The sequence below is a fragment of the Capsicum annuum genome, chromosome 9 (assembly GCF_002878395.1).
Source record: "Capsicum annuum cultivar UCD-10X-F1 chromosome 9, UCD10Xv1.1, whole genome shotgun sequence".
Taxonomy (NCBI): Eukaryota; Viridiplantae; Streptophyta; class Magnoliopsida; order Solanales; family Solanaceae; genus Capsicum; species Capsicum annuum.
Genome location: NC_061119.1, coordinates 215273977 through 215301887, shown reverse-complemented (window position 1 = coordinate 215301887; position 27911 = coordinate 215273977). Strand labels below are relative to the sequence as shown.

General features: G+C 37.4%; 2 long non-coding RNA genes across 2 annotated transcripts; one reads left to right on the top strand and one right to left on the bottom strand.

Annotated features, from left to right (window-relative positions):
* Positions 1 to 3587: 3587 nt before the first annotated feature.
* LOC124887254 lies at positions 3588 to 6615 on the top strand. The gene is made up of 2 exons (XR_007044636.1): positions 3588 to 4564; positions 6096 to 6615. It is a non-coding gene; the product is annotated as an uncharacterized LOC124887254 (long non-coding RNA).
* Positions 6616 to 21958: 15343 nt separating this feature from the next.
* On the bottom strand, positions 21959 to 27355 carry LOC124887253. The gene is made up of 3 exons (XR_007044635.1): positions 27193 to 27355; positions 26947 to 26998; positions 21959 to 22711 (listed from the first exon to the last, which is right to left on the bottom strand). It is a non-coding gene; the product is annotated as an uncharacterized LOC124887253 (long non-coding RNA).
* Positions 27356 to 27911: the final 556 nt, after the last annotated feature.

Sequence of the window (27911 nt, the reverse complement as noted above, 5' to 3'; positions counted from 1 at the left end):
AAGTCTTATATGGGAGGAAGTGTAGATCACCCATAGGTTGGTTTGAGTTGGGTGAAGCGGCTATGGTCCTGATTCGGTATTTGAGGCTATGGAAAAAGTTAAGTTAATTAGGGAAAGGTTGAAAACTGCGCAAAGTCATCAGAAGTCATATGCGGATGTTAGAAGGAGAGACCTTGAGTTTGAAGTTGGTGACCTAGTGTATCTGAAATTTCACTCATGAGGGGGGTGAAGAGATTCGGAAAGAAGGGGTAGCTTAGTCCCCATTATGTTTTTCCTTACAAAATTCTTAGCCGTGTTGGTAAGGTATCTTATGAAGTCGAGTTGCCTACCGAGTTGTCCTCTGTTCATCCAATATTCCATGTCTCCATGCTTAGAAAGCATATTAGCGATGTTGTGGTAGTGGATTCCTCTGAGTGCGGACATTTTAGAAAATCTTTCTTTTGATGAGAGTCTTGTTGAGATTCTTGATTTTAGTGTCCGAAGACTAAGGAACAAAGAAGTTCCCTTGGTCAAGGTGTTGTGGCGAAACCAATCTGTTGAGGGTGCAACTTGGGAAGCTGAGGCGGATATACGATCCAAGTACCCGCACCTATTTTCCTCGAACTCCGATCAAGCCGAAGGTACCGTTCTTCCCTAAATCATGCACTTTCGATAAAATTTGCAGCAGTTCAGCTATCATTTATTATGTGTTTAGCTGTAGTTTCTTGAATTTATGCATTCTATGTTGCATTCGGATTGAGAAACGATGTGGTGATGAGTCTAACGAATGGTTTCAGCTGTATGCTCTATTCCCTATCTAATATTGGCATGTCTAGCGTCATTCGAGGACAAATGTTTCCAAGGGGGGATGATGTAATACCTCGGGAAATTTTTCATTGAAATTTTGTGTGTAAACGTGTTGGGTTCTATCTTCTAGAATGAATTATAAATTTTTCATGCGAAATGTCTTATATTATGATCCACCATTACATAGAGTATCAAATAATCTTTGCAGCGATATGTGGATCATCCAAAACAGACACCCGAGCAACGAGTTATGAACATTCCGATCAAACCATGAATAGTAGTGAACAGTAAAACATGCAGGAAAAAGTACTGAGGCCTTGCATATTTTTTCTCCAACTTTAAACAATCACAAATACTTGTACATAATGATCTGGATGATCTACTATATATCAACGAAAAGCTCTGCGAGTCCTCTTTCCAATGAGATTGGTTTCATCCACTTTGTCTATCGGAGCAAAAAGTTATCGTCGATCTACTTCAGCCTATCAAAAGTAAATTTTTGGGTCAACTTCAAACGATCATAACTCCTCGTACGCAATGATATTGGTGAGATACTATATATCAACGGAAAGATATGAGATTCCTCTTTCTAATGAAATTGGTTTCATCCAATTTCAATATCGGAGTAAAACGTTATGGTCAATCTACTTCAGACTATCAAAACAGTCCACCAAAGGACAGATTCGAGAATTTTTTTGATTTTTAGGGGCGTTTTGGTCATTCCCACTCACCCAAAATCCATCCAAACCATATTATTAAAGCCAATTAGAAGCATTATATGTTATTTTTCATCAAACTTCCTCAAAAAGAAAATCCTAAACTCCTACATCCAACTTCAAGGACCTCCAAAGTTCACCATTAATTCTGCAAATTTATTCAAGATTCCAAGTTCCTAGTTCAAGAACTCCAAGAAGCATCATTAAAAGGCACGATTAACATCTGAAAAATGAGTATCAATCTAAAGTTCATAATTCAAGGTATGCGAGGTTTTTCAACAAGAACTCTCTTTCGTTCTTGTGCCCAAAAGTAATTTTGTTTACAAAGGTATGATCTTTATTTGATTTTTATGAATTTGAATCATGAACCCATATCTTATGATGATTATTATGAAATCTTGATGTTTATGATTTTGAAAGATGAATTTACATATGTGGTGATATAAAGCATGAATCTTGAACGATATTTATCATTATTTTGATATTTGGGTCGTGAATCCCCATTGGAATTTTTTTTTGAGAAAGTGTGTTATAAGCACGTTGATGTTAAATATTGGAGATATTGTGAATGATTTGACCTTTTGGTCTTAATGGAGTTGTTTTGAACTTGAGTGTGAAAGAAATCCACAACGTGGTTGATTTTGATAGATGGGAAGCATGATGGCTCCCGATGTATATTTATATATTACTGAAATTATTTTGTTGTGGATTGTCTTTGAAATGATCTGAGCTAAGTCTGGGAGAAATCTTTAGCACTGAGTGGGAGGTATAAAATGACCTTACTTCCCTAGAACTATGTGCCTCTATAGGAGTGAGCCTGAGGCTGATTTATATAGTGATCACTAGTTTGTGTGGATTTGATATTGATAGTCCTACTCCGATGGCAAGGATAGCACGGCTCTCCAGAACGTGGGTTGTACGTTGGATTCCATGTGTGTGTGTTTCCTTGTGTCTATGGTAAATGGTGAAGTGATTTAAAAGTGGAATTGTGAAAGTTCTTCTTTCAAAAGATTTAAATGATATTTACGTTTTGAGAATTGATATTCTTGATGAACTGAAAGTGATTGACAAATTATATGGTGACTCACATGTCTTATTGTACTTATTTCATCCTCTCATGATTATGATGATTTTCTTCGGGCTATGTGAGTCTTTCATACATCCTGTAGATTTTTTATAAATATTTATGATGATGATGTTTATACAACTGCATACACCCCCGTATACTCGGTTCCTTTCCATGGTACTGACCCACATCTTCGGATGTGGGCTGCATTTTCTCGGAATGTAGGTTCAGGTGCTCAGTTCCAGGTTCGACAGTGATTCTTCGGGCACACTGTTCTACATCCTCTGTTGTGGTGAGTCCTCATGTTCCAAGGACGTGATGTATAATGTTGGTTTCACGGAATTGTTTACATTTGATAATTGAATATGAGTCAGTTGGGGCAAGTCTCAATGGCTCGCTGGTTGTATTGATTTTCTTAGAGGCTTGTCAGACTAGTATAGATGTTGGGAGATGACTAATAAGTCGTATTTTGTTATCTTTCTGAAATTCTTTTATTCTTGAATGATGATTACTCTGTTGATATTTGAGGGTTATTTATGGAAACCCCATTGATTTATGTTGAACTGAATGAAAATGGCTCAAAGGTTTAGCTTGGGGATACTCGTAGCCTCAAGCACCATGTGATGCTCTGGGACCCGTTTTACGGGGTGTTAGATTTATCAAGTCAAGAAGCTCAGGGTTAAATGACGTGTTAATTCATTTTAAATTTTGATTCAGTTTATCCAATCTATTAGGACGGCCATAATCGAAATTGAAATGGCCACAATTGCAATGCAATTGGCCAATTGATTTCAATTTGGCCAAAACCTAAATTGAATTGGCCAATTCCCCAATAATTAAAACAGCCTAAGGGTAGACCAGCTTCAATACCACTAATCCCAAAGCTACATCCACCAAATGGCCCAACATACGCCATAACCCATTAAAATCCACCTAACTCTCTCCTAGGCCATTCAATTAAGGCCTAATTTCAGCATCCCCATCAGCCGATTTTTCCTCCTTATTCTCAAATAGGCCCATACCAACCCCCTGTGACCCGTTCCGGCCCAATTCCCTTAACTCTTAACTTCTTTTTCTTCAAACCAAGGGAAGAAACATAGTAGTAGTACTACGACAACACCAACCAAACGTACAACCTTATCAATAATTCAACAACCTGAAATATCGATAATCCCAATAATTTAAACGTTGATAGCTTTCAGCATTAATGTTTTCACCCATAAACGATGATGATAACCCATCCACAACCTCAGCCAGCAACCAAATCACCCCCAAAAACCCATATTCCGTGAAACCAGAACCCATTGACCCATTTTTAGCCAAGGAAAAAACCAAACGCACTCTTTCCCTTTCAGTTCGCATGGATAGCGTGACCTCCACGTGAGTTCATTCGTCGAAGGACCTCGAGTCTTCTAGAATGAGTCAATGTGTCTCCCCCAATGGCCCAATTCTACAAATTTCGGGTTCATTGGTATAGATTCACACACTCGATTGTTTCTTATTGGTTCGCGAAGAGAACTCCACTTTATAGGTTGAAAAATTTTTAAACCCCTGGGAAGAATCCAAAAATGAGTACGAAAGGGGAAACCCGATGTTATCCTTTTCAAGGGTGGAAAGAAACCCTAGCATGATGGATTTCTCTGTAAAGAGGTAGAGGTTAGAGGCTGTTAGGGGGATTATTTTTCAATCGGAGAGAGCCCTAAAAGAAACCTTAGAAGTCTCTCTACAAAATAGTTGATCAAAAAAAATGAGGATTTCTTTTATCTCGTTTCTCCTTTTCTTTCCCTTTTGAGTTGGTAGTTTTAAAAGTAAAGGTGGGTTTAAAATATTTTCAGAAAAGCTGAGGGTTGAAAATATTTAGTTTGAAAATATGGGGGGGTTTCAAAATCTCTAAGAGGAAAAGAAAAGGGACACTCTGTTGGTGGTCGACGTCGCGAGATTTCGATAGCGACAAGTTTGCTAATAGCTCGTTGTTCTATTTGCTTCGCCAAAAGAGGTAAATGCACGCTCGTCCCTCTTTCTGCTTCATTTTGATGTTTCTTGCTTCATCCCACTTTCTTCGTAGAAGTAGTTATCTGTGTATCGTGAATGATACTGGGGTGTCTGTTTAGGCTGTCTGTTGTAGAGGTCTTAAAGACCACAGAGCACAGTTTGCTGAAATTATTGCTTGTCATATAATTATGTGTGGTGTCAAATTGCTAGCTTAACGGTTAAGGAATACTTCTTGAGTCTCACATGCATGTCTCAACTTTGTAATCTGCTACTTGATTTAACCTTGTTAATTAGTTTTTCGATTCGCTGCTATGTATTGGTATTGATCGTGGATTTAATCCAATGTTTCACTTCACTAGTTATCCGGCGTATCATGTTATAATTGGTAATACATAAAAGTTTCACGTGTTAATAGTTGTAGGGATAATAATATCCTATTACAAATGATCCTACGTCAAGTTCGTGTTTTGCATTTATTTCATAGTTTCAGGGTGCGGGTATGTTGTTCTATCTGATCTCCTGGGTAAGGTTCAGTATTTTTACTTGTTTAGTAAGTGTAGAACTGCCAGAGTTCTGTTTACCTGATTCGATGGTTAGTGTCGCGTGTTTTGGCGCTTATCAAAGTTCTGTTGAAATTTTGTTGATCTTTTCATGACTAAGGTGGCCTATTTTTGTTTCGTTTGATAAATTTTGGGTTTCCAAAGTTCGTTTACCTAATCTCAGTGTTCCTTTCATTATGGGATTGTAAAGTTTGAACTTGTTATTTCACCTTCGAGTTCATTCTAAGTCGATATTTCTACTTTTTGGATCCCCAAGGGAAATGTAATTGTCTTATTGAAAGAGGATGGGTAGGGTCCCTTCGATATTGTATTTGAGTCTGAATGATATTGTATAATGAAGATATGATCTTGACTTTCAAATGACCCGGCTTATGAACATCCTTCGCATTTTGTTCTAAGCCTGAATGTTTAAATTTTGAGGTTATAATATGCGAAAAGATTATTTTGACCATTAAGAGAAACGAGTCTTTCGTTATGTGTTTGGGACTCCCCGTGTTTCATTCTTGGTGTTTTATATAGTGTTCTAACGATGTGTTTGATGTAAATTATTTGGGTGTATTACTAGTGTTAGCTAAAGTTCCTCAACTCATTAATTAATATGAAAGATTTAAGCTGGTGGCAGTGCATTTGATGTAAGGGACATTCTCCCGCTTTGCTCAAACTAATTTTCTTTGATTGCCTCTCCATGGTTCGATATTTTGAGTTTTCTATTTGTTATTTTCCAACTAATCTTATAGGATTTTGAGGGTACGCATAGGGAAGATTTTGACTCAGAATGTTGTTTGCCTATATGAACGCACCCTCACACTTCTCATTAGCCTTATGGCTTTGTTTTGACTGACTAGGAGTTAGTTTGCTCGGTGATGTCTTTCATTTAGATAGTCATATGTCATGCATCTTATTTTTTTTATTTATTTCCTTGATTTAATTTTTGTGTTTCTCTCCTTTAACCCCCCTTTTCCTTTTCTTTCTTAGTTGATCAAATATTAATGGTCATTACTTTCTTGCTTTGCATAAACCCGCTTGAGAGTCCAAACGGACTTTTTCCCTTGCGTTTCGCAGTGGGCCATGGAGGCCCATCCTTTAGGAGACTTTGAAAAGCAAATTGCATGGCATACAGATACAAGAAGTCGAAAGAGGAATAATGGGTTAAAATCCCATACTTAAAGCGACGATGAAGCCCGAGCCTCATTTCTGTTTCTTTATTTAATGTCATTATCTACCTATTGTTGTCATTTTATTATTATTTATTTCCTCTTTTTTCTGTCATTATTCATTCATTTAGGCCTCGAAGCCGAATTTGTATTTAATATAGGTGAAGTGAGACTCGAGCTAAAGCCTCGCAAACAAAGAATTAGGGTAGGTGAAAATGGGTCGAAAACCAAACTAGATTAGGACAGGGTCGATGGTTTGGGCTTAAAATCCCAAATCACCACTTCCCCGCTTTTCCCCTTTTCCTTTCATTTACTTGTTTACTTATCTCTTTGCGAACCTAGTTAAATCCCTAACTAAGTCGCTAAAAAACTGATTTCGTGAAAACCTTTTCCTTAGTCAATTACTTTTCCAACAAACCGATTTTCCAAAGTTAATCAAAAGAATGTTTTCAAACAGTCTAGATAACCGCAAGTTAGTGGACGTTGAAGGTGCCTAAAACCTTCCTAAAACGTTAATAGGAACCTCTTACTCAGAATCTCTAAGTTAAAACGATTTTTCTGTTTTGATCGTTTTAAGTAACTCTCTAAAGGTTTCTTAATTCCTTTTCAAATTTAAGTGGCGACTCTATCAAAAGTCAAAAATTTCCGCAAAACAGAAATGGCGACTCTGCTGGGGACCTCTAACTAGGTTCTAACCAAATGTTTAATTTCGTCTTTTGATTAACTGTTTATGTATTTATGTGAGTCGATTCTGTAGAGTTTAATTATCGCATCTCATGGCATATTCCTACATCATTTAAACTATTTTGGGGTTTCGTGGGTATCCCGGCCCCTATTGATCAATTCCAAAAATGTGTTAGAAATACAAACAGTTTATTAGCACGTGAGTCGTCTGATGGCTGTTTGTATTTTCAAACTCAAGTTGTCCGCTTGAGAACTAGTATTCAAACCCACTCTAGATACCTAGGATAGAGCGAAACCAAAACCCTATTTCAGGCATGAGCTTAGGATGACCCAATACCCAAGCGGGGTATTTGGCCCATTAGAAAATTTGTCATGCGTCTATTGACCCCGAGTCAATTAATGACAAACCATATTTATGTGTTGAAGAAAATGTATGCCTGTCTAATTCAATCTATTATCCATTGGGGGTCGGGAGAAGACTTGCTTTACTCACTTTTGTATAAGTATGCCTCAATCGTACACCAATTGACGAAGGAATTGAAGCAAGTTAAGCAAGAAATTGATCGATTTGGGAGGTTGCATCTAAGGCACAGTTTGAACATCAATGGATGTCACCAATATAAGAAATGGACGAAGCTAAGAAGGTGAAAGTTGATAGAAGAAGCACTCAGGAATTAGTATTTTCTATCCCCAGTGTGGGAACGTGTCTTTTTCATGTTATTTCCCTTTCCCTAAAGATTGTATCCCTTTTATTATATATTTTGTAGGAATTTATGCCCTTTTAGAGTTTACAAAAGTTGGGGGATAATTGATTGACCTTAAGCAAGCATATATTTTTTTTCAAAAATCGTAGGCCTGAACCCTTGGCTCAAAAAGGGTCACCCCAGCTAGGCTATGCATTATTATGTTTTGTGTGATATAACTATTTTATGTGCTTATGTGCATTTGTTTGGATCAAAGGCAAGTTTATCCACTATGTCGTATGGATGAATTTGGCTATGACTCAAACAAATCTATGTGGTTATTTCCTGTCAAATATTTTGCATTACTTATCACATACGGAAACTAACACATCTGCCTTTGAGTTGTTTTACTTTACAGATAATAGAAATTACTCTGTGTTAACATAAACTGGCAGAACATCTCTACTTCACCCGATCGAAAGCGCACAAAATCCCATCCTCTAACAATCATTCAAAAATGATAGAAAATTATGAAGAAAGCACACTGACTATCCGGGACAATGTGATAGCAGAGCAGAATAAGATGATTGCGGAACTTGCAAGAAAGTTAGAAATACTTCAGAAGAAATAAATCACACTCTGGATTTGGCTAACTTGGCCATTACCGTCAATGCCCCCGCTCCAGGAGGACACAGGACTCCACTCCAAATTCCTCCCCTCAGTACCCCTACTCTTGGGGATCAGCCAAATAATGTATTGTCCGTCTCCGCTCCTCCATTTGTCCAAAATACCAATCATGAAAATAACCCAGACGTCTACCCTCTGCAAAATCCACAGAACCCGTCTCTGAATCCATTCCCAAATCCTCAAAACACATTTTCAAATCAACAAAATGCATTCCCAAATCCGCAAGATTCACTCTCAAACCCACAAAATACGTCAAACCTACCTTCAAATCCCCCAAATTCATTTTCAAATCCACAAAATCCTTCTCAGATTCCGTTAAACTAATCGCAAAGTCCGCATAACCTTCCCAATTTCCAAAACTTCCTCCCCACTTACCAACCAAATTCCTTTCATCCATAAAATCAAGCCTCCCTTCCAAATCCCTCTCAGGCCATCGTATCCCCTGATATCTATGAACTCCTTTCTAATTGCGAGATGGACCATTACGAGGAGAATGAGAAAGAGTGGAGGACCGAGCATGAAAGAAATTTACTAGCTATGGAGGAAGAGATCATGAGGATCAAAGAGTCTCATGGAGTCAGGGACCACGACAGTTTGGGGTATGACGATTTATGTGTTCACCCTGGAGTAGACCTACTGGATGGGTACAAAATTCCTAAGTTTGAAATATTTGACGGTACCAAAAATCCAATGGACTATCTGAGAAGGTACTGTGAGTAACTGATAGGGATAGGTAAAAATGAGGCATTGTTGATATGCCTATTCAGTCGAAGTTTAAGCAGCAAAGCCTTAGAATAGTTCATGTCTCAGGAGCCGAAAAGATGGACAGGATGGAAAGAATTAGCCAAGGTTTTCCTTGACAGGTTTGCATTCAACATTGAAATAGTCCGTGATCGATATTCACTAGATCGGATCAAACGGAGGAATGATAAGAGTTTTCGAGACTATGCTTTTCGTTGGAGGAAAGAAGCTGCCAAAGTGCAACCCCCATGTCCGAGGAAGAAATGGTATCCATGTTCTCTCGCACACAAGAAATAGAATATTATACCAGGATGATGTCAGATGTTAGGGAAACTTTTACGAATTTAGTAAAAATAGGAGAATCATTGGAAGAAGGTATTCGTACAGGGAAAATTGCCAAGACCCCGGCATTATCTAGGGCTGCCATGTTTTCGAAGAAGAAAAAGGAAGATGTAGGCACGATTTCTGCTAATCTTATTGCAAAAAACAAAAAAGAAGATCAACTCTAGGAATGTTTTCTCTTCTCCGCCATCACCAAGCTTTCAACATGTATTCTATGCCCACCCCCAATACCAAGCTCTACAGCTAAATATCTCCCCCCAATACCGAGCCCCACTCCCAAACCTCCAATCCTCATACCAAGCTCCACAGGCAAATATCTTTCCCCAATACCTAGTTCCACATCCAAATTATCAGTCTTATTTCCAATCCACTCCTCAAAATAACCCAACAAATTCCCAAGCGCCTCCAAATTATCACCAAGTACCTCCTCCTACAAATCAAATCCATTATAACCCCCCACATCCAAACCACGAAAAGAAATTCCCCAAAACTTCACACCACAAAATGAAAGTCGCACCCAATTTTTTGAAAGATTGAAGAAATGCTGGTCATTTGCAACCAATACAGCCAAGGACTGTCAATCCTAACTCTTGATTTTTTAATGCAAGTCAACATTGTTCCTATCATTAAGGAGCAGTGAGGCACAGTACTAAGGATTGTATCTACCTGAAACATAGGATCCAGGATTTAATCGATCATAAGGTCATCACGCTCGAGGCACCTACACCAAATGTTAATAGTAATCCATTGCCCAACCAATGGGGACCTATAGTTAACATGATTGAAATAGAGGATGAATAGATGTTAAATAATGATGGTCTTGGGGATGGGATAGGAAATCTGTTCAAGGGATGCAATGTTGTACCGGAAGATTTTTTAAAACACAGTTGGGTAAAGAAGGTTGCACCAGGAGAGGCTTTACAAAATTAGACTTCCACTCTGCTCCTAATTCGTCACCCGTCGTGGTAGATGGAAGGGCAATTACTAATAGTTTTTAAAATCGGTGATGATCCAGAGAAGGCCCCATGATCCACCCTTTTATGTTTCAAATTTTTGTTTCGTGTTTTAAAACTTTCAAAAAGGCATGGGCCCACATTTATGTGGGTCATAATCCATGGTTTTTATTTATTTATTTTCGAAAAGGCCTCCCTTTATTTAAGAAGTTATTTTTTTAAAATATGATTATCTAGCTTGGTTTATTTTGGTAGCATTAATTTAAAAACCTGCCAATGTCATGTCATGTCAAGGGTTAGACGAACAAGGCAAAGGAAATAATGATGAACAGATAAGGTGATAAGGAGCAGCTAGTAGTAGATATAGAGGAATGTGAAAATCAAAAGAAGCCCAACCTGGAAGAGCTCTGATTTTGTCATAGATGGATAGCACAGAGTGGACCAAACCAATCAATTCTGATGTGGTAAAGAGATATTATGTTTGAAGGACGTTCTAGTTTTCGTGTTTCTTTAGTTAATTTACTTGTAATCACGTTCGTAGTAATGTTTTTTTCTAGTATGTAACTGCCTAGAATCCTTTCCCTTTATGTACGAACTACGTTTGACCTAAATTCCCAAGAAAGGGATTCATAATCGGCCTATGTCGGCTTCGGTCAACCCCTTGGGACAATTTATCCTTTCCCTTTATTTACGAACTATGTTTGACCTGAATTCCCAAGAAAGGGATACGTTGGCGGCCTATATTGGCTTCGGTCAACCCCTTAGGACAATTTATCCTTTCCCTTTATGTATGAACTACGTTTGACCTGAATTCCTAAGAAAGGGATACGTAGGCGGCTGCTTTGGTCAACCCTTAGGACAATTTATCCTTTCACCCTATGTATGAACTACGTGATGACCTGAATGCCGAATAAAAGGGATACGTAGGTGGACTATGTTGGCATTGGTCAACCCATTAATTTCTTTTGTATATCCCTAGCGTAGTTCTGAACTACATTTGACCTGATTCATGTTTCAACGAGATACGTAGGTGCCCCAATGGCCCGATCATATAACCCCAGAAAATGGAAACTGGGGAAGAAGTTTTGAGAAGGAATCTCGAAAATTCACAAGAGTAGATCGGCATCCAACAAAGAGACTGAAGATCAGCAAAGACTTCAGATCCACTCAGATTGGTATCATCTCAAACAACTCTAAACTGGGGCAAAAATTTTGAGGGAAGACCTCAAAATTTCCACCAGATGCTGGAACATATCTCAAATTCCCCAGCACGAGAGGTTAAGGCCAAACTTTTAAAGTAGTCAACTGCGACAAAGTCTAGGCAAGCTCAATCTCTTTCTATGATAGAACTACTTGAAGAAAACCTCTAACAATGATCATGAGCTTTGGGAATCATTCGTCGAATATAGTCAAAACCATGAGGAGGACGTTCATTGAGCTAGTACATGACATGACTGGCAGAGATTTTCTAAAGTTTTACAGAAGCTTTTGAAACTATTTTCTAAAAATTAAGACTATTTTCAAAAATCTTACAACTCACTTATTTAGTACTTACCTAGACATCACTCGGGATGAAGTGTCAGGACGGAAGTACCGATATGGCAAAATGCCCAAGAGATGGCGAACAGCAAATCAAGGATCGAAGAAGGTCAACACAGAGTAATTTCATTAAAACTAATCATTTTTCTGTGGATGCAGGGATCAATACAAAAAAATGAGAGTTTCTTTCAAAAATCCCCAGCAAATTGGGAGCCACACCAGAGTACCAATGCTCAAGAATGGTAATTTAGGGTAGCCCTAAAAATGGGTTTAATACCCATTTATTGAGGACCTTTTGATTTGTCCACCTCATTTCTTGAGATCATGGAACACAAACAAAGGTGTATTGTCTTCTTTGTAAATATTGTATTTAGAAGTTGCCTAAAAATAGTCGCTAGCAAAACCGACTTTGTGTCTACTAATCATCTACCTTGAGTACAAGTACATGTAGAAAGAAAGACGCAGACAAATGAACTCAGGTAAAATTATTTTAAAATTTGCCAAGAGGGCCATTGCATATCATTGCCGCAAAGACCATTACATATCATTTCCTCAAAGGCCATTACATATAATTGCCGCAAAGGCCATTACATATCATTGCCTCAAAGGCCATTTCATATCATTGCCACAAGGGCCATTGCATATCATTGCCGCAAAGGCCATAGAATATCATTGCCGCAAGGGCCATTGCATATTATTGCCACAAAGGCCATTACATATCATTGCCGCAAAGGCCATTACATATCATTACCACAAAGGCCATTACATATCATTGCTGCAAAAGCCATTACATATCATTTCCGCAGAGGCCATTACATATCATTGCCGCAATAGCCATTACATATCATTGTCACAAAGGCCATTACATATCATTGCTGCGAGGGCAATCGCATATCATTGCCGCAAGGGCCATCTTATATCATCACCCAAGATGGCTGTTCAATATATATGTGGATGCGCTAGACACAATGCTGGTGTCGAGGATATCATCAGCATTCAATATATCTATTGACGTGCTAGACACAATGTTGGCATCAAGGATATCTTATTATTTTATAAATCAACATCTTAATGCATCAAGAGCACACGATTTGAAAGGACGCCTTTAAGTTGTTATCTAAGGATGAATGATATATAAGATTTCCTAGAAATTGACAATTTGAGGGTCATCTATAAGTCATATTATTTGAAATAGGATAGTATGCAAGATCACCTATGAGTTGATAGCTTGCAGGCCATCTGTAAGACACAACAACATCCTAACTGTATAGTGTGAAAGATCGCCCAAAAGTCGATAGTTCAAAGGTTATCCATAAGTCGCAACTAAATCCTTACCAAAAATATGCAAAATTATCAAATTGATACGTCCAAAGGTTCTCTATAAGCCGCATCATATCCAAGATCGATTATGTGTATGATTACCCAAAGACTAACAATTTAAGGGATTATCTATAAGTCATGTTGTATCCAAGGTCGGATGATGTGCAGGAACACTTGAAAGTTAGCGATTAGAGGGATATCTATAAGCCATCTCTTATCCAAAGTCGAATAATGTGCAGGATTACCTAAAAGCTAACAATTCAAAGGATATCTATAAGTTTCCTCGTATCCAACGTCAAATAGTGCGCAAGATTATCCAAAGATTGACAATTTAAGAAAAACTTATAAATTGATCATCGGCTATAACCGGAGAGGTTTTCATTCCACATACAACAAGTGATATAGGTAACCAAAAGGGTTGCCACTCCAGCACAAGATTACACGGTTGTAGGGACCGTTCTGGATAAAGTATCGCCGGTGTCCCCCACTTGGAAGACACATTCAACCGACAAATGTCACAATTATACAACAACCAAGAGGGTTGTTGTGTTTGTTATTGCCAGTTATTTCATTCCAAATAGGTACATGAAGAGATGACTCCGCTTTTCAGGCCACAACTTACTTAAAGATATGGTAAAAGACTACATACCTCTATCGTGAATTATGTTTAGCACTAACACTTTTTGCTTGAAGCATTTTCGAGAGCATCCGATAGGATGAAAATCTCAAATCAAAACAACAGCTGTAGACGACTTCAAAGAGGATGCAACACAATGCGGAACTCTTTCTCAGTAGCAAAATGGGACATACTCTAGAGAGGGATGTCAAACTCTCTAGACGCGAGCTAAATGATGATCACCACCACCATCTAACCACGCCTCTATTAGAAGGCATGTGGATATTTTTGGATGTTCTTGTCTCAGTTTTACCTCTGGGATATTTTCTTAACTCATACCGACGAAAACTTTCTTTTTCTTTCAAATTCGGGTGGCAACGCACTTAGAGTTTTGGAAATTATATTCAGGTAAATTCTTGACTATGGATGTGAAGGATACCACATTCATGGTTAATAGGTTACAATCCTCTTTTTCGCAACTCAATCAACTTGTCACTCATTCTGAGCCAAAGATAGTCTGAAATAAAAGACTATCTTTTCTACCGATTGAGTCGAACTACAAGCAGTCTGATTTCCTGAAATCTTGGGGATATGTAGGTTGGGATCTATGTAGAAAACTAGACTGCATTCCAACCTCCCCCCAAATCCCTCTATTCCCCAGCTTTTCGGCTTTATCGAGAATTCCAAAAATCGAGACAACTTGTGAATTTTTTAAAAATTGTGCTTTAAATCAAGCCTTATGAACTACAAGTAACCTTAATTCTCATGTAACCTGAGATATGTGAGAAACCCAATACCGAGGTTCGGCCATAATTCTTGCAACTGGTACGAAAACCCACCTCTTTCCCATTCGAATTTGTGGTTGAACAAAATTAGGAACGTCAACCTCCCTTTGCCAAGGGTTGCTTGCATTCACCCTACCCAAAAAGAGGGAGCAATTGTTGACACCTAATTTTTGTTCTCCACGACTAAGTTTAATCCCGAATTTCTTGAATATTAAATAAAATCACAACATATATTTTTTTTTGAACAAAGATATTTTTCACAATTATTCAGGTAAATTTGTAAACTTTAAGTAAAGATTATATATTATCGTGTTTTATATATATGATATCATATAATTTGATTACTTGTATATTTATTAAAATATTAGATTTTAATTAAGTCTTATTCCAAAAATATTTTTAATAAGTTGATTTTAAGTACTACGTGTTCTTGAAATAGCTTATACGGAAATAATTAAGTAAACATATGTGTGTGAGTTTATCAAGACAAGAAGCTCAGGTTAAATGAGGTATTAATTCATTTTGAATTTTGATTCAGTTTAGCCAATCTATTAGGAACGCCATAATCGAAATCCAAATGGCCATAATTGCAATGCAATTGGCCAATTGATTTCAATTTGGCCAAAGCCTAAATAGAATTGGCCAATTCCCCAATAATTAAAATAGCCTAAAGGTAGACCAGCTTTAGTACCACTAAACCCAAAGTCACATCCTCCAAACGGCCCAACATACGCCAGAAACCATTAAAATCCACATAACTCTCTCCTAGCCCAATCAATTAAGGCCCAATTTTAGCATCCCATCAGTCAATGAGGATTTTTTTATCTCTTTTCTCCTCTTCTTTCTCTTTTGAATTGGAAGTTTTAGAGGCAAAGGTGGGTTCAAAATATTTTCAGAAAAGCTGAGGGTTGAAAATATTTAGTTTGAAAATCTGGGGGGTTTCAAAATCTCTAAGAGATAAAGCAAGGGGAAACTCTGTTGGTGGTCGACGTCACGAGATTTCGATAGCAACAAGTTTTCTGATAGCTCATCGTTCCGTTTGCTGCCCCGAAAGAGGTAAATGCATGCTCGTCCCTTTTTCTACTTCATTTTGATGTTTCCTGCTTCATCCATCTTTCTTCGTAGAAGTAGTTATCTATGTATCGTGAATGATGCTGGGTTGTCTGTTTGGGCTGTCTGTTGTAAAGGTCTTTAAGACCACAGAGCATAGTTTGCTGAAATGGCTGCTTTTCGTGTAATTATATGTGGTGTCAAATCGCCAGCTTAGCTGTTAAGGAATACTGCTTGAGTCTCACATGCCTGTCTCAACTTAGTAATCTGCTACTTGATTTTCAATTTGTTAATTAGTTTTTCGATTCGCTGCTGTGTATTGGTATTGATCATGGATTTAATCCACTGTTTCACTTCACTGGTTAGCCGACGTATCATGTTATAATTGGTATTATGTAAAAGTTTCACGTTTTAATAGTTGTAGGTCTAATAATATCCTGTTACAAATGATCCTACGTCAAGTTCGTGTTTTGCATTTATTTCATAGTTTCAGGGTGCGGGTATGTTGTTATATCTAATTTCGCGGGTAAGGTTCAGTATTTTTACTTGTTTAGTAAGTGTAGAGCTGCCAGAGTTTTGTTTACCTGATTCGACGGTTAGAGTCGCGTGTTTTGGCACTTATCAAAGTTCTGTTGGAATTTTATTGATCTTTTCATGACCAAGGTCTCCTATTTTGGTTCTGTTTGATAAATTTGGGATTTCCAAAGTTCGTTTACCTGATCTCAGTGTTCCTTTCATTATGGTATTGTAAAGTTTGAACTTGTTATTTCACCTTCGATTTCATTCTAAGTCGATATGTCTATTTGTTGGATCCCCCAGGGAAATGTAATTGTCTTATTGAAATGTAATTGTCTTATTGAAAGAGGATGGGTAGGGTCCCTTCGATATTGTATTTGAGTCTGAATGATATTGTATAATGAAGATATGATCTTGACTTTCAAATGACCCAGTTTATGAACATCCTTCGCATTTCGTTCGAAGCCTGAATGTTTAAATTTTGAGGTTATAATATGTGAAAAGATTATTTTGACCATTAAGAGAAACGAGTCTTTCGTTATGTGTTTGGGATTCCCCGTGTTTCATTCTTGGTGTTTTATATAGTGTTCTAACGATGTGTTTGAGGTAAATTATTTGGGTGGATTACTAGTGTTAGCTAAAGTTCCTCAACTCATTAATTAATATGAAAGATTTAAGCAGGTGGCAGTGCATTTGATGTAAGGGAAATTCTCCCGCTTTGCTCAAACTAATTTTCTTTGATTGCCTCTCCATGGTCCGATATTTTGAGTTTTCTATTTGTTATTTTCCAACTAATCTTATAGGATTTTGAGGGTAAGCATAGGAAAGATTTTGACTCAGAATGTTGTTTGCCTATATGAACGCACCCTCACACTTCTCATTAGCCTTATGGCTTTGTTTTGACTGACTAGGAGTTAGTTTGCTCTGTGATGTCTTTCCTTTAGATAGTCATATGTCATGCATCTTATTTTTTTTATTTGTTTCCTTGATTTAATGTTTGTGTTTCTCTCCTTTAACTCCCCTTTTCCTTTTCTTTCTTAGTTGATCAAATATTAATGGTCATTACTTTCTTGCTTTGCATGAACCCGCTTGAGAGTCCAAACGAACTTTTTCCCTTGCGTTTCGTACTGGGCCATGGAGGCCCATCCTTTAGGAGACTTTTAAAAGCAAATTTCATGGCATACAGATACAAGAAGTCAAAAGAGGAATAATGGGTTAAAATCCCATACTTAAAGCGATGATGAAGCTCGAGCCTCATTTTAGTTTCTTTATTTAATGTCATTATCTACCTATTGTTGTCATTTTATTATCATTTATTTCCTCTTTTTTCTGTCATTATTCATTCATTTGGGCCTCGAAGTCAAACTTGTAATTAATACAGGTGAAGCGCAACTCGAGCTAAAGCCTCGAAAACATAGAATTAGGACAAGTGAAAATGAGTCAAAAACCAAACTAGATTAGGACAGGGTCGACGGTTTGGGCTTAAAATCCCAAATCACCACTTCCCCTCTTTTCCCCTTTTCCTTTCATTTACTTGTTTACTTGTCTCTTTGCGAACCTAGTTAAATCCCTAACTAAGTCTCTAAAAAATTGATTTCGCGAAAACCTTTTCCTTAATCAATTACTTTTCCAACAAACCGATTTTCCAAAGTTAATCAAAAGAAAGTTTTCAAACAGTCTGGATAACCGCAAGTTAGTGGACATTTTAGGTGCCTAAAACCTTTCTAAAACGTTAATAGAAATCTCTTACTCAGAATCTCTAACTTAAAATGATTTTTCTATTATGAATCGTTTTAAGTAACTCTCTAAAGGTTTCTTAATTCTTTTTCAAAATTAAGTGGCGAATCTCAAAAGTCAAAATTTTCGCAAAACAGAGCCCTGCAGATACTGCCAAGATTCTTGAGATAGCCATGTATGCAAAAAATGGTCCAGGCTGAAATAGCAGTCAGAAGTTCAAGAAAAACTTTAATCTGCAGTGTAATTTTTGCAAACTAAAGGGATATACTAAGGAAAACTGCTAGAAGATAGTTTTCTATCCTCAAGATTACAAGGCCAAGAAAGAGTTAAAACATGAAGGAAGAAACACAGGTTGCAATGTGTCTGTAAGCCTTCATGAGGGATCAATGGATCAACATGGTTATGATCAATGTGCAGGTCAGTATTCTCATTCTAAATCTATGCAGAAATGGGCTACTAAAGATGTAGGTCAGGCTCTAGTATCTAACAGTCAACTGGAGCAACTCAGTGGAAATGCAACATTCACTAAGGAACAATATGAGAAAATCTTGCAAATGATCAACAAAAGCAACTTAGGCAACACGCCTTGTGATTCTGCAAATGTAACAAGTACATTTATTTCTGCTTATTTAGCTTTTTTTGATACTCATAAATGGATCATAGAAACTAGTGCTACTAACCATATGGTTGGGGACTCAAGCCTGTTACTTAGCAAGAGTGTTACAGAGTTAGACAATGTTAAAATAGCTCCTACTTTTTTCAGATTCACATATAGCTTCCATTGTAGCAATTACGCTCTAAGGAAAAGAAGGGAGAAAAGGAAGAAGAGAGAAAATGTTGAGCTAAGATAATTTTTGTGTCAAGAGTTAGTTACAATGTGAGCTGATTGCATCTATTTATAAGCTCACATGCTCGAGCATCTAGAAGCTTCCTAATAGCTCACTAAAAACTCACCAACTAACTTACTTAACTATGCAAGCAACAACTAACAACATCAAAATAAAACCAATGGAACAGTAATTGCTATGCTAACCAACTAACTGCTCCAACTAACTGCTATAGCTGTACAAATGTGATAGTTTCCACAATAAGTTTCAACACTCCCCCTAAAGTTGCAGGGTGCAAGATGTTGAGCACACCAATCTTGCTTAGGAGGTGTGAGTGATGATCATGATTCAAGCTCTTGGTGGGAATGTCTGCAACTTATTGGCTAGTCTGTACATACATTAGCTGAACCAACCCTTCTTTGATCTTGTCTCTGATAAAGTGACAGTCTACCTTAATATGTTTTGTCCTCGCATGAAAAATGGGATTTTCAGCCAGTTGAATAGCTGACTTGCTATCAGAGAAAATGGTAATAGGCTTGGTGATTGGTACCCTGCAAACAACCCTGCCAACCATGTTACTTCTGCCAAGGCTGAGGCCATGCTCCTATATTCTACCTTAGCTGAGCTCCTGAAAATACTGTGTTGTTTCATAGATTTCCATGATATCAATGAACCACCAAATTGTACTACATATCCTATAATAGTTCTCCTAGTGTTTGGACATGCAGCCCAATCTGAGTCACACTAACAAATCAACTCTGTAGAAGGATGTGCCTTGAGCCAAATCCCTTGTCCTACAGTTCTTTTCAGATACCTTACCACTCTGTTTGCAGCTTCCAGATGAGATCTCCTTGGTTGTTGCATGAATTGACTTAGTGTCTGCACTGCATAGCTGATATCATGCCTTGTTATGGTTGCATACATCAATTTTCCAACTAGTCTTTGATATAATGTCATATCTTTCAGCACAACATCACCATTAATACCTGTTGTTTCATCTACTTCAGCAGATGTTAGCTTGATGTTAGTCTCCAATGGAGTGGAAGATGGTTTAGCACCAGAAAGCCCTGTATCAGATATGAGTTCCAGAATATATTTTCTCTGGTTTAAGATCACTCCACTTGGAGATCTTAGAACTTCAATCCCTAAGAAGTACTTAAGCTCACCTAAGTCTTTGAGCTTAAACTACTGATGTCCTGTTATCAGAAGATTATCTACATAAACTAGGATCACCACCATTCCTTCTGATCTTTTCAAAGTAAAAAGTGAGTAATTATAGCTAATCTGAGTAAATCCTGCATTGAGTAGTGCTGAAGAAAGCTTTATATTCCACTGCCTAGATGCTTATTTAAGTCCATATAATGACTTGATCAGTCTGCAAACTTGGTGTTTCCTTCCTTCTTTGAATCCATCTGGCATTTCCATGTACACCTTTTTCTCTAAATCACCTTGCAGGAAGGCATTGTAAACATCCATCTGATACATGTTCCATCCTTGTTATACTGCAAAGCAATGACACTCCTTACAAAAACCATTTTGGTTACTGGAGAGAAGGTGTCATGATAATCTAATCTTTCTAGTTGGCTATATCCCTTGGCTACCAACCTTTCTTTGAATCTCTCTATTTCACCATTAGCCTTATTCTTGACTTTATACACCCACTTTGAACCAATAATGTTCTTATCTGGAGGCATGTCAACCACTTCCCAAGTGTGGTTGTCTTCTAGGGCCTTGACTTCCTACTTCATAGCTTCAATCCACCTCTCATCTTTGTTGGCTTCACTGTAGGATTGAGGTTTAATTTTTAATGTCAAACTACATACATATCTCTGATATGTGTTACTAGTTTTAGCAAAAGATAGATAATTTGCCAGAGGGTAGCTTGTCCCTTTCTTTACTCCTGGTAAGGTATATTCCATCAACCAAGCAGGTTGTTTGATGGCTTTAGATGATCTCCTTGGAGCAATTACTATAGATGTTGATGGTGGCTCATTTGTACTTGTTTCATTATGAGTAATCCCATCTTGGATGCTGTTATTTTCATGTATTGACATATCCTCATTGTATGATTCATATAAGTGATAATCATGATATGTGTAAACATCTTCTCCTTTATCTACATCAGCATGTATTTGTGAACTTGGTTGAATAAAACCTACAGGTGATTCTAAACTTGCCTTATCTACAAAAGGGAATGAGTCTTCTTTGAACACTATATCTCTTGTGACAAACAACTTTTTGGTGCACCAATTCAAAAGTATATAGCCCTTCTAAGAAGTAGAATAGCCCATCAATACAACAACTTTAGCTCTTTCAGAGACTTTATCACCCTTTGGTAGAACTGAAGCATAACACTTACATCCAATTACTCTCAGATGTGTCAAGGATGGAACTTTGCAAAATAGCATCTCATAGGGACTTTTCCCTCCAATAGATGCAGATGGTAACCTATTGATAAGGTAGGCAACAGCCTTGACATTCAAATCCTAAAACCTGATAGGCATTTGTGACTGGAACCTAATAGCTCTTTTAATATTATGGATCTGTCTATGCCTTCTTTCAACCACACCATTTTGCTGTGGTGTGTAGGGGCAGCTACTTTGGTGTATCACTCCTAGGCACAGAAACAATTCTTTACTCTTATAATTAATGAACTCTATCCCATGATCTGAGTATCTTCACTTGAACACCAAACTGGTTTTGAATCATAGTAAAGAAATTTTTTATGGCAACAATACATTCAGACTTCAGTTGTAACAAATGCAACCATGTGTGTCTACTATGATCATTATCAATAGTTAAGAATTAGTATTTATTATCAAAAGTAGGTGTCTTATAAGGTCCCCAGAGATCCATATGTGCAACATCAAAACATTTTGTAGCTCTAGAAGTGCTATCAGGGAACATCAGTTTAGTTTGCTTAGCCAGTGGACATACATGACACTTATTTATAGTATCTACATTACTATTGTATCTTATTATATTGAGAGTTGTTAATGCTTGAGAAGAAGGATGTCCTAGCCTCATATGCCACAATCTGCAGTCATGCACCTCTATTCCTGCAACTTGTTTCTGATAGGCTACATTATTAAAAGTTCCAGTTACTGCACATACACTTTTAAGGATGTATATTCCTCCTCTTTCCTTACCAATCGCCTTCACCTTGCCACTGTGAAGGTCCTAAAACACACAGAAGTCAGGGTAGAAAGTAACAAAGCAAGATAGCTGCTTAGTCATTTTAGACACTGACAGCAAGTTCAGCTTAAAATTTGGGACATATAACACATCTCGTACAACCTTATATTTAAGTACATGTGCTTCCCTACATGTGATATATCAACTTTGGCTCCAGTAGGTAAATTGACTTTAACACATATGGAGTTATCCATTTTGTGATAGTTTGAAAGAACATCTTTGTATGCTACAACATGATGTGTGGCTCCAGAGTCTACTACCCATTCATGTGGAACACTATGACTAAATAAACAAGTAACAGTACCTGTCATGTTAGGTTGTTCTTAGTCATGTGTCTTCTTGTTAATCAATGTCATGATTTATCTGTATTCTTCTTCTGAGAAGCCTTGTGCCTTTGCTACAACAGCATTGTTGATATCTTTATTACCCTGGCTGCTTGACTGATCATTCAAGCATGAATTTTATGCCTTAGGTCTAAGGAAACTGTTAGCTGATAACTGATTGTTATTGTGACCAGTGGCTGATTGCCCATATCCTCCAGTTCTGCCTTGACCACTATAAAATGGTTGATTTGTTGTTCCCCTTGGGTTGTAGTTGTTTTTCTTCTTGTTTCTCCAGTCATTAGGATATCCATGCAGCTTGTAACAATTCTCCCTTGTGTGACCAGTGAAATTGCAGTAATCACACCTTTTGTTCTTGTATCCTTGACTTCTATAACTTGATGTTTGATTCCTATTCCCATATCCTGCTTCTGCATTATTTCTGTGCATTTGCATAGCAATAGGTTTAGTCTTATCACTGATAGTAGTAGTACAAGCAAGTTTGATACACGCATGAGGAGCACAAGGATTACAATTTTTTGTTGAAGGTCCACGTTTCGTATTTACAAAGGAATTAAAGACCTTTTGAAGCCTTGTCCAAACTCGGGAGCTACAAAGACTACAAGGCACATTTATGATAATGGACGCGGTTGTGCATGTCTTAAGTCATCCAAGGGAGTGTATGTATTAAAGTGTGAAGACATGCCTTGAATGTCTTAAAAACACTACAAGTCATCCCCATTTATTCACTCCAAACCCACCCCCTTCATTAAGGGTAAATGTGTTATTTCTCATCTCTTTTGTAATAGACTATAAGTAGGAACCCCTTAGCCTTATTTTCTTAGTTAGCTTATTATTAAAAATCACTTGTTCTATTGAATATCATCTTCCTCTCAAGAAGAGAGTAGACCACCATTTGACACCACAAGAAATGGTTTCTTCTTGTGTTGTGTGTATCGGCTAGAAACAAGAGTGCATGAGGAAACCGAGCTCCTCTTGTGTTCTGTAAGAATGTGGTTCTTGTTAACTTGCTTTGTAGAGTTTTTAGAGTTTGATACACTCTTTAGTTGCTACCTAATAAGTTCTTTTTGGGTCAAGTTATCTATCTCCTTACTTTTCAAGTTAGTGTGTTTGTTGTTCTCGTTTGATGTCTTGTACGTATGGACTGTTTTTGTGAGTTTGTGGACTGTTTTGTGCTATTGTAGATACTGTTTGGTATCATTTGGTATCAAATATAAGGTTGGTTGTGTTCCTAAACTACCAATCTTGGGGTTTCTAAGTCGGAAAAAAAAAAATAAGTGTTGAAAATCTGAAAATTCCAAAAAGAAGCAAATCTGTCCATTCTTGTTGTTTGGCCTAATTTGTGTCTATTTATAGGTGTTATTTTGCTTGTCTTAGTAGTTTCGTGTATTAGCTTGTTGTTTATCCAGTACACTTGATTCTAAGGTCCAATATTTGAGCTTTTGTTTAGTGTTGTTGAAGGGTTGACTTGAATATTATTGTTGTTCATAAGTGTTCTTATTGTTGTTGATAATGTTCTTGAGATGAATGTTCAACAAAAGGTGTGTTTGATTTGAAAAAAAAAAAGGAAGAGAGAGGCAATGTTTTGTGTTTGTCTTGTAATTAGTTTCAAGAAAACACCAAAGAGGCAAATATACAAAGGGCCTCCCAAAAAGCTTACTTACCAAAAGGGTGTCAAACCTTTTTTAAAAATGATCCAAAAGGGGGAAGGGACAAACCAAAGCCAAAAAGGTGTTTTGCCATTTTGGTGAAAGTTGGTGAAAATCTTATTGACACCTTGACCTTTGGAAAAAGAGTTCCAAGTCTGGCTTTTTTTCACTCCAAAAGCCAAAAAAGCCTCACCAAACAATCAAGATCGAGTACTTCATGTGGGACAACATCAAACTTAAACAAAAACAACAATACCAAATGGCCAAAATAAAAATTGCAGGCCACATCAACAACAAACTCAAGTCATAGGACCTTCCAAGTTTATTTCCTTGTCTCTATTAGTTTCATTTATTTCCTTGTCTCTATTAGTTTCATTCTATTTGTCTCCTATACTAGTTGAAAACTAACTAACAACCTACTAAGTTGTGAACTAGTATTTGAGTACGTCTTTCGTGTCAACGTTGTTTGTGGTGCTTTGCTCATTTACAATTCGTAGTTGTTCTTGGTTCAAGTGCATACATAACATCCTTGAGTCTTCAAAACTGAAATCCATTCAAACTCAACAGTAGACTCATTCCTAAGCACTCAATGATTGATAGACGGCTTACAACACTTGAAGGACCAAGTGAGGAAGCCGAGTGTTAAGAATGTCTAGCATATTTTGAACTAACGTTTGCATGTTTTGTAGGTACAATTGTAAATGGAACCCAAAAATTCCAATTCCCCAACCGTGTAAAATAATGTTATGAATGTCCTCTTAGCTAGTCTTGAAACTTTGTCTCGAGGCATGGCTAGGATGAAGGCAAATGTTGAGAAGTTGGGTTTGGATGTGGCCTCAACGAGTGAAAGATTGGAGAGGGTGAAAAGCCAGAGGAGTTCACGATCTCATACCACTCAAAATACCTCACCTAGTATTACTCTCGAGACCTTTCACCAAAGATTGTAAGCATCAAGTGCTACAAACCAAGTCAATCTTTACTCCCAAAGCCGAGAACAAGATGGACCTAGCGGTTCCTCACTCCACCAAGTTCCATAAGGAGGAATTGGAACCCAAATTCCATCCCTAAACCCGAATCCTCTACTCCAAAATCCTTCAATTCAAAGACCCTACACTCCACTAAATCCAATGTCTCCTTCCCAAGCTACACTAACCCGAAAACACACCATCCAAGTAGGTAAAGAGGGAGAGTTAGGGTCCAAGGAGAATGAGGCCAAACCTCAATATGGAGAGAAACTCAGTGGTGATATACAAGAAGAATGTGAAGAAAAGAGGGCAAGGGAAAAGGAAACCGCGGGTAGTGAAGTAGGAAAGGAAAAGAAAAATGTGCTTGTGGGATTTTCCCACAAAGGATCTTTGATACTCACTAACCCATATTCTAGCACTTTGCCTAGAATTGACCCTTATTTTGTACAGGTTCAAGTTCATATGCTATCAAAGAAGGATCAAAAAGGGATTCCGCACGATAACATAGGAAATGAGCTAGTGACACCCTCGGCCGAGAGCTCCAAACAAGTGGACTGCCGTGGGATACACCGAGGTATAATTGCTGCACTCTACACTTCCTTAGGCTTTAAATGTTTTGATAAGGATATTAGTATCCAATGTGAAGTAGCTTCGGGTTTACATAGTGTAGAAAAGCATGAATCTTTCCTTGGTAGTTCTCTTGTTGCATACGTTGGTCAATTTGCTCTTAAGGATAGTTCACTACTTGATCATGTGAGTGATGTGATTCAAAATTCTCAAGTTAGTGTTCATTCTTGTAATATTGACCACGATATTGGACATATTTCTTTGAGCTTGTGTAATGCAAACCATGCTACTAGTTTTGCTCAAGGTAATCATATGCTTGGAAAACTTTTGACTAAAGGTGTGCTTTATCTTAAGAGAAGAATTCTAGGCCACAAATCTTTAGTATTGTATGATAGCCTAGTAAAAGGATTGGTTAATCTCGGCTTTTACCCTTGGTTACACCATCCCTTTGATCCCGGAACACTAGTGGCTTGGAAAAGGGGTTGTCTCGGCTTATGCTTATCTTTCCTGGATGATTATCTTATCCCTATCCTTTATAATTTTCAAAATACATGTTTCATGGTAAAAATAAAGGATTGCTCGTTGAATTTTAAAAGTTTACCCCCTCGGTAATATGTCTTAACACTTGATTCCTTTCTACACTACCTCTTTAACTATGATGATGACCATGTTAATTTTGAATTTGTATTGCGTAGTGGTAGGGAGTTTGGTGGCTAGTTTTCTTATTTGAATGATGGTGATATGTGGTTGAGCTGGATCTTAAGATCAATTGTGGCACTATACTTGATGAGGTCCTTTGTAGAGGTAATGAAACAAATGTATCTTATGGTTCCTAAGATGAAGGTTGTCTTACTTTTTGGGTATAGTAAAGCCATTAAGACCATTGTAGTTTCTTTATCTCTTGATATTTGCCAAAGCCACTTCCTTTGTGCCATTCATGCTAAGTTTTTCATGTCACACACAAAGGACCCATGGGTATATTTCAAATGTGAACAATCTTGGATTGATGACATATGTGATAGTTTCGGATTGCAATCCTCTTTCCTTGATGTCTATCTTAGTCATGTCCTTTCTGATGCTTGTGGTACGTGTTTCATGATCATAACAAAGGATTGTTGGTTGTATTCCAAAAGTGTACCCCCTTGGCATTTCTATATAATTTGAGGTACTAATACTAACCCTCCTATCATGAGGATTGTGTGCTTGTTTTTCCTCTCTTTGGTTTTGCAAGGTGCGAATTTGAGGACAAATTCCTTTCAAGGTGGAGAGGATGATACAAGCATGATAAGGGAAAGGATTACAAGTTTTTGTTTAAGGTCCACATTTTAGATTTGCAAAAGAATTATAAGTCGGATCGATAATCATCTATTTTTATCATTCGGATCGATGATCGATCTCTCTCCGAGCAAAAATTATGACATGCAAAGATGATATACAAACATTGCAATAATAAAATGATAAGAAGGCCAACTAACCTCTTAGCGGCAGATAAAGGTTAAAAGGACTGCAAACTAAATGCTTGTACTGCTGCAAATACAATGACAGGATAATACAAGAAATAAAACACAAATATGAAAGTGGGTCATATCTCTACAAACAAAAAAAAAAGACTTATTAAAAAGTAGACTTGAAAAGTCCGTTTAACAAAGAATCCCAATCCCTTGTACAAGGATGATATTTACAAACATTCCAGTAATAAAATGACAAGAAGGTCAACTAACCTCTTAGTGCCAGATAAAGGTTTAATGGACTGCAAACTAAATTCTTCTACTGCAGCAAATACAATGACAAAATGAATGAAGCAAGAAAGATATATTTCTATAGTATAGTAACCAAGAAAAAGGATCTGAGAAGACAGAGAAAAATGGCATACCCATAATGGGCTGCAGGCAATAATGTATAGACAATCAGAGTTACCAAGAAAATTCTATATAAAGAAGAAAAGAGTTGACTTCATTAAATGGGTATATAATATATCTATACAACATGGGTGTTATTATATATTATACTGAACCAAGTTGGTTACCTCTTAACTGGAATTGTAGTTTCCAAGAAGAAAATGGCAGTCCAATGCATCACTAATGGGATTTGGAGAAGGGTCGGACCATAAGGGTCGGTTTACTGTATCCAGTCTTACCTTGCATTTCTGGCAGAATTTATTTTTACGGCTTGAATTGGTAACCTCCTGATCACGTGACAACAACTTTATGAGTTACTCCAAGGCTCTAAAAAAGTGGAAAAAAAAAAAGATTAATTCAATACATGGAAATGGTCGGATCATAAGGGTTTACTATACGGAGTATTATCTTGCTTTTCTGTCAGAGGCTATTTCCATGACAAAAATTTGTGGCCTTCTGATTACATGACAACAACTTTACCAGTTAATTACTCTAATGCTCCAAAATACAAGGAAAGAAAGAGTTGACTTCATAGAAAAATG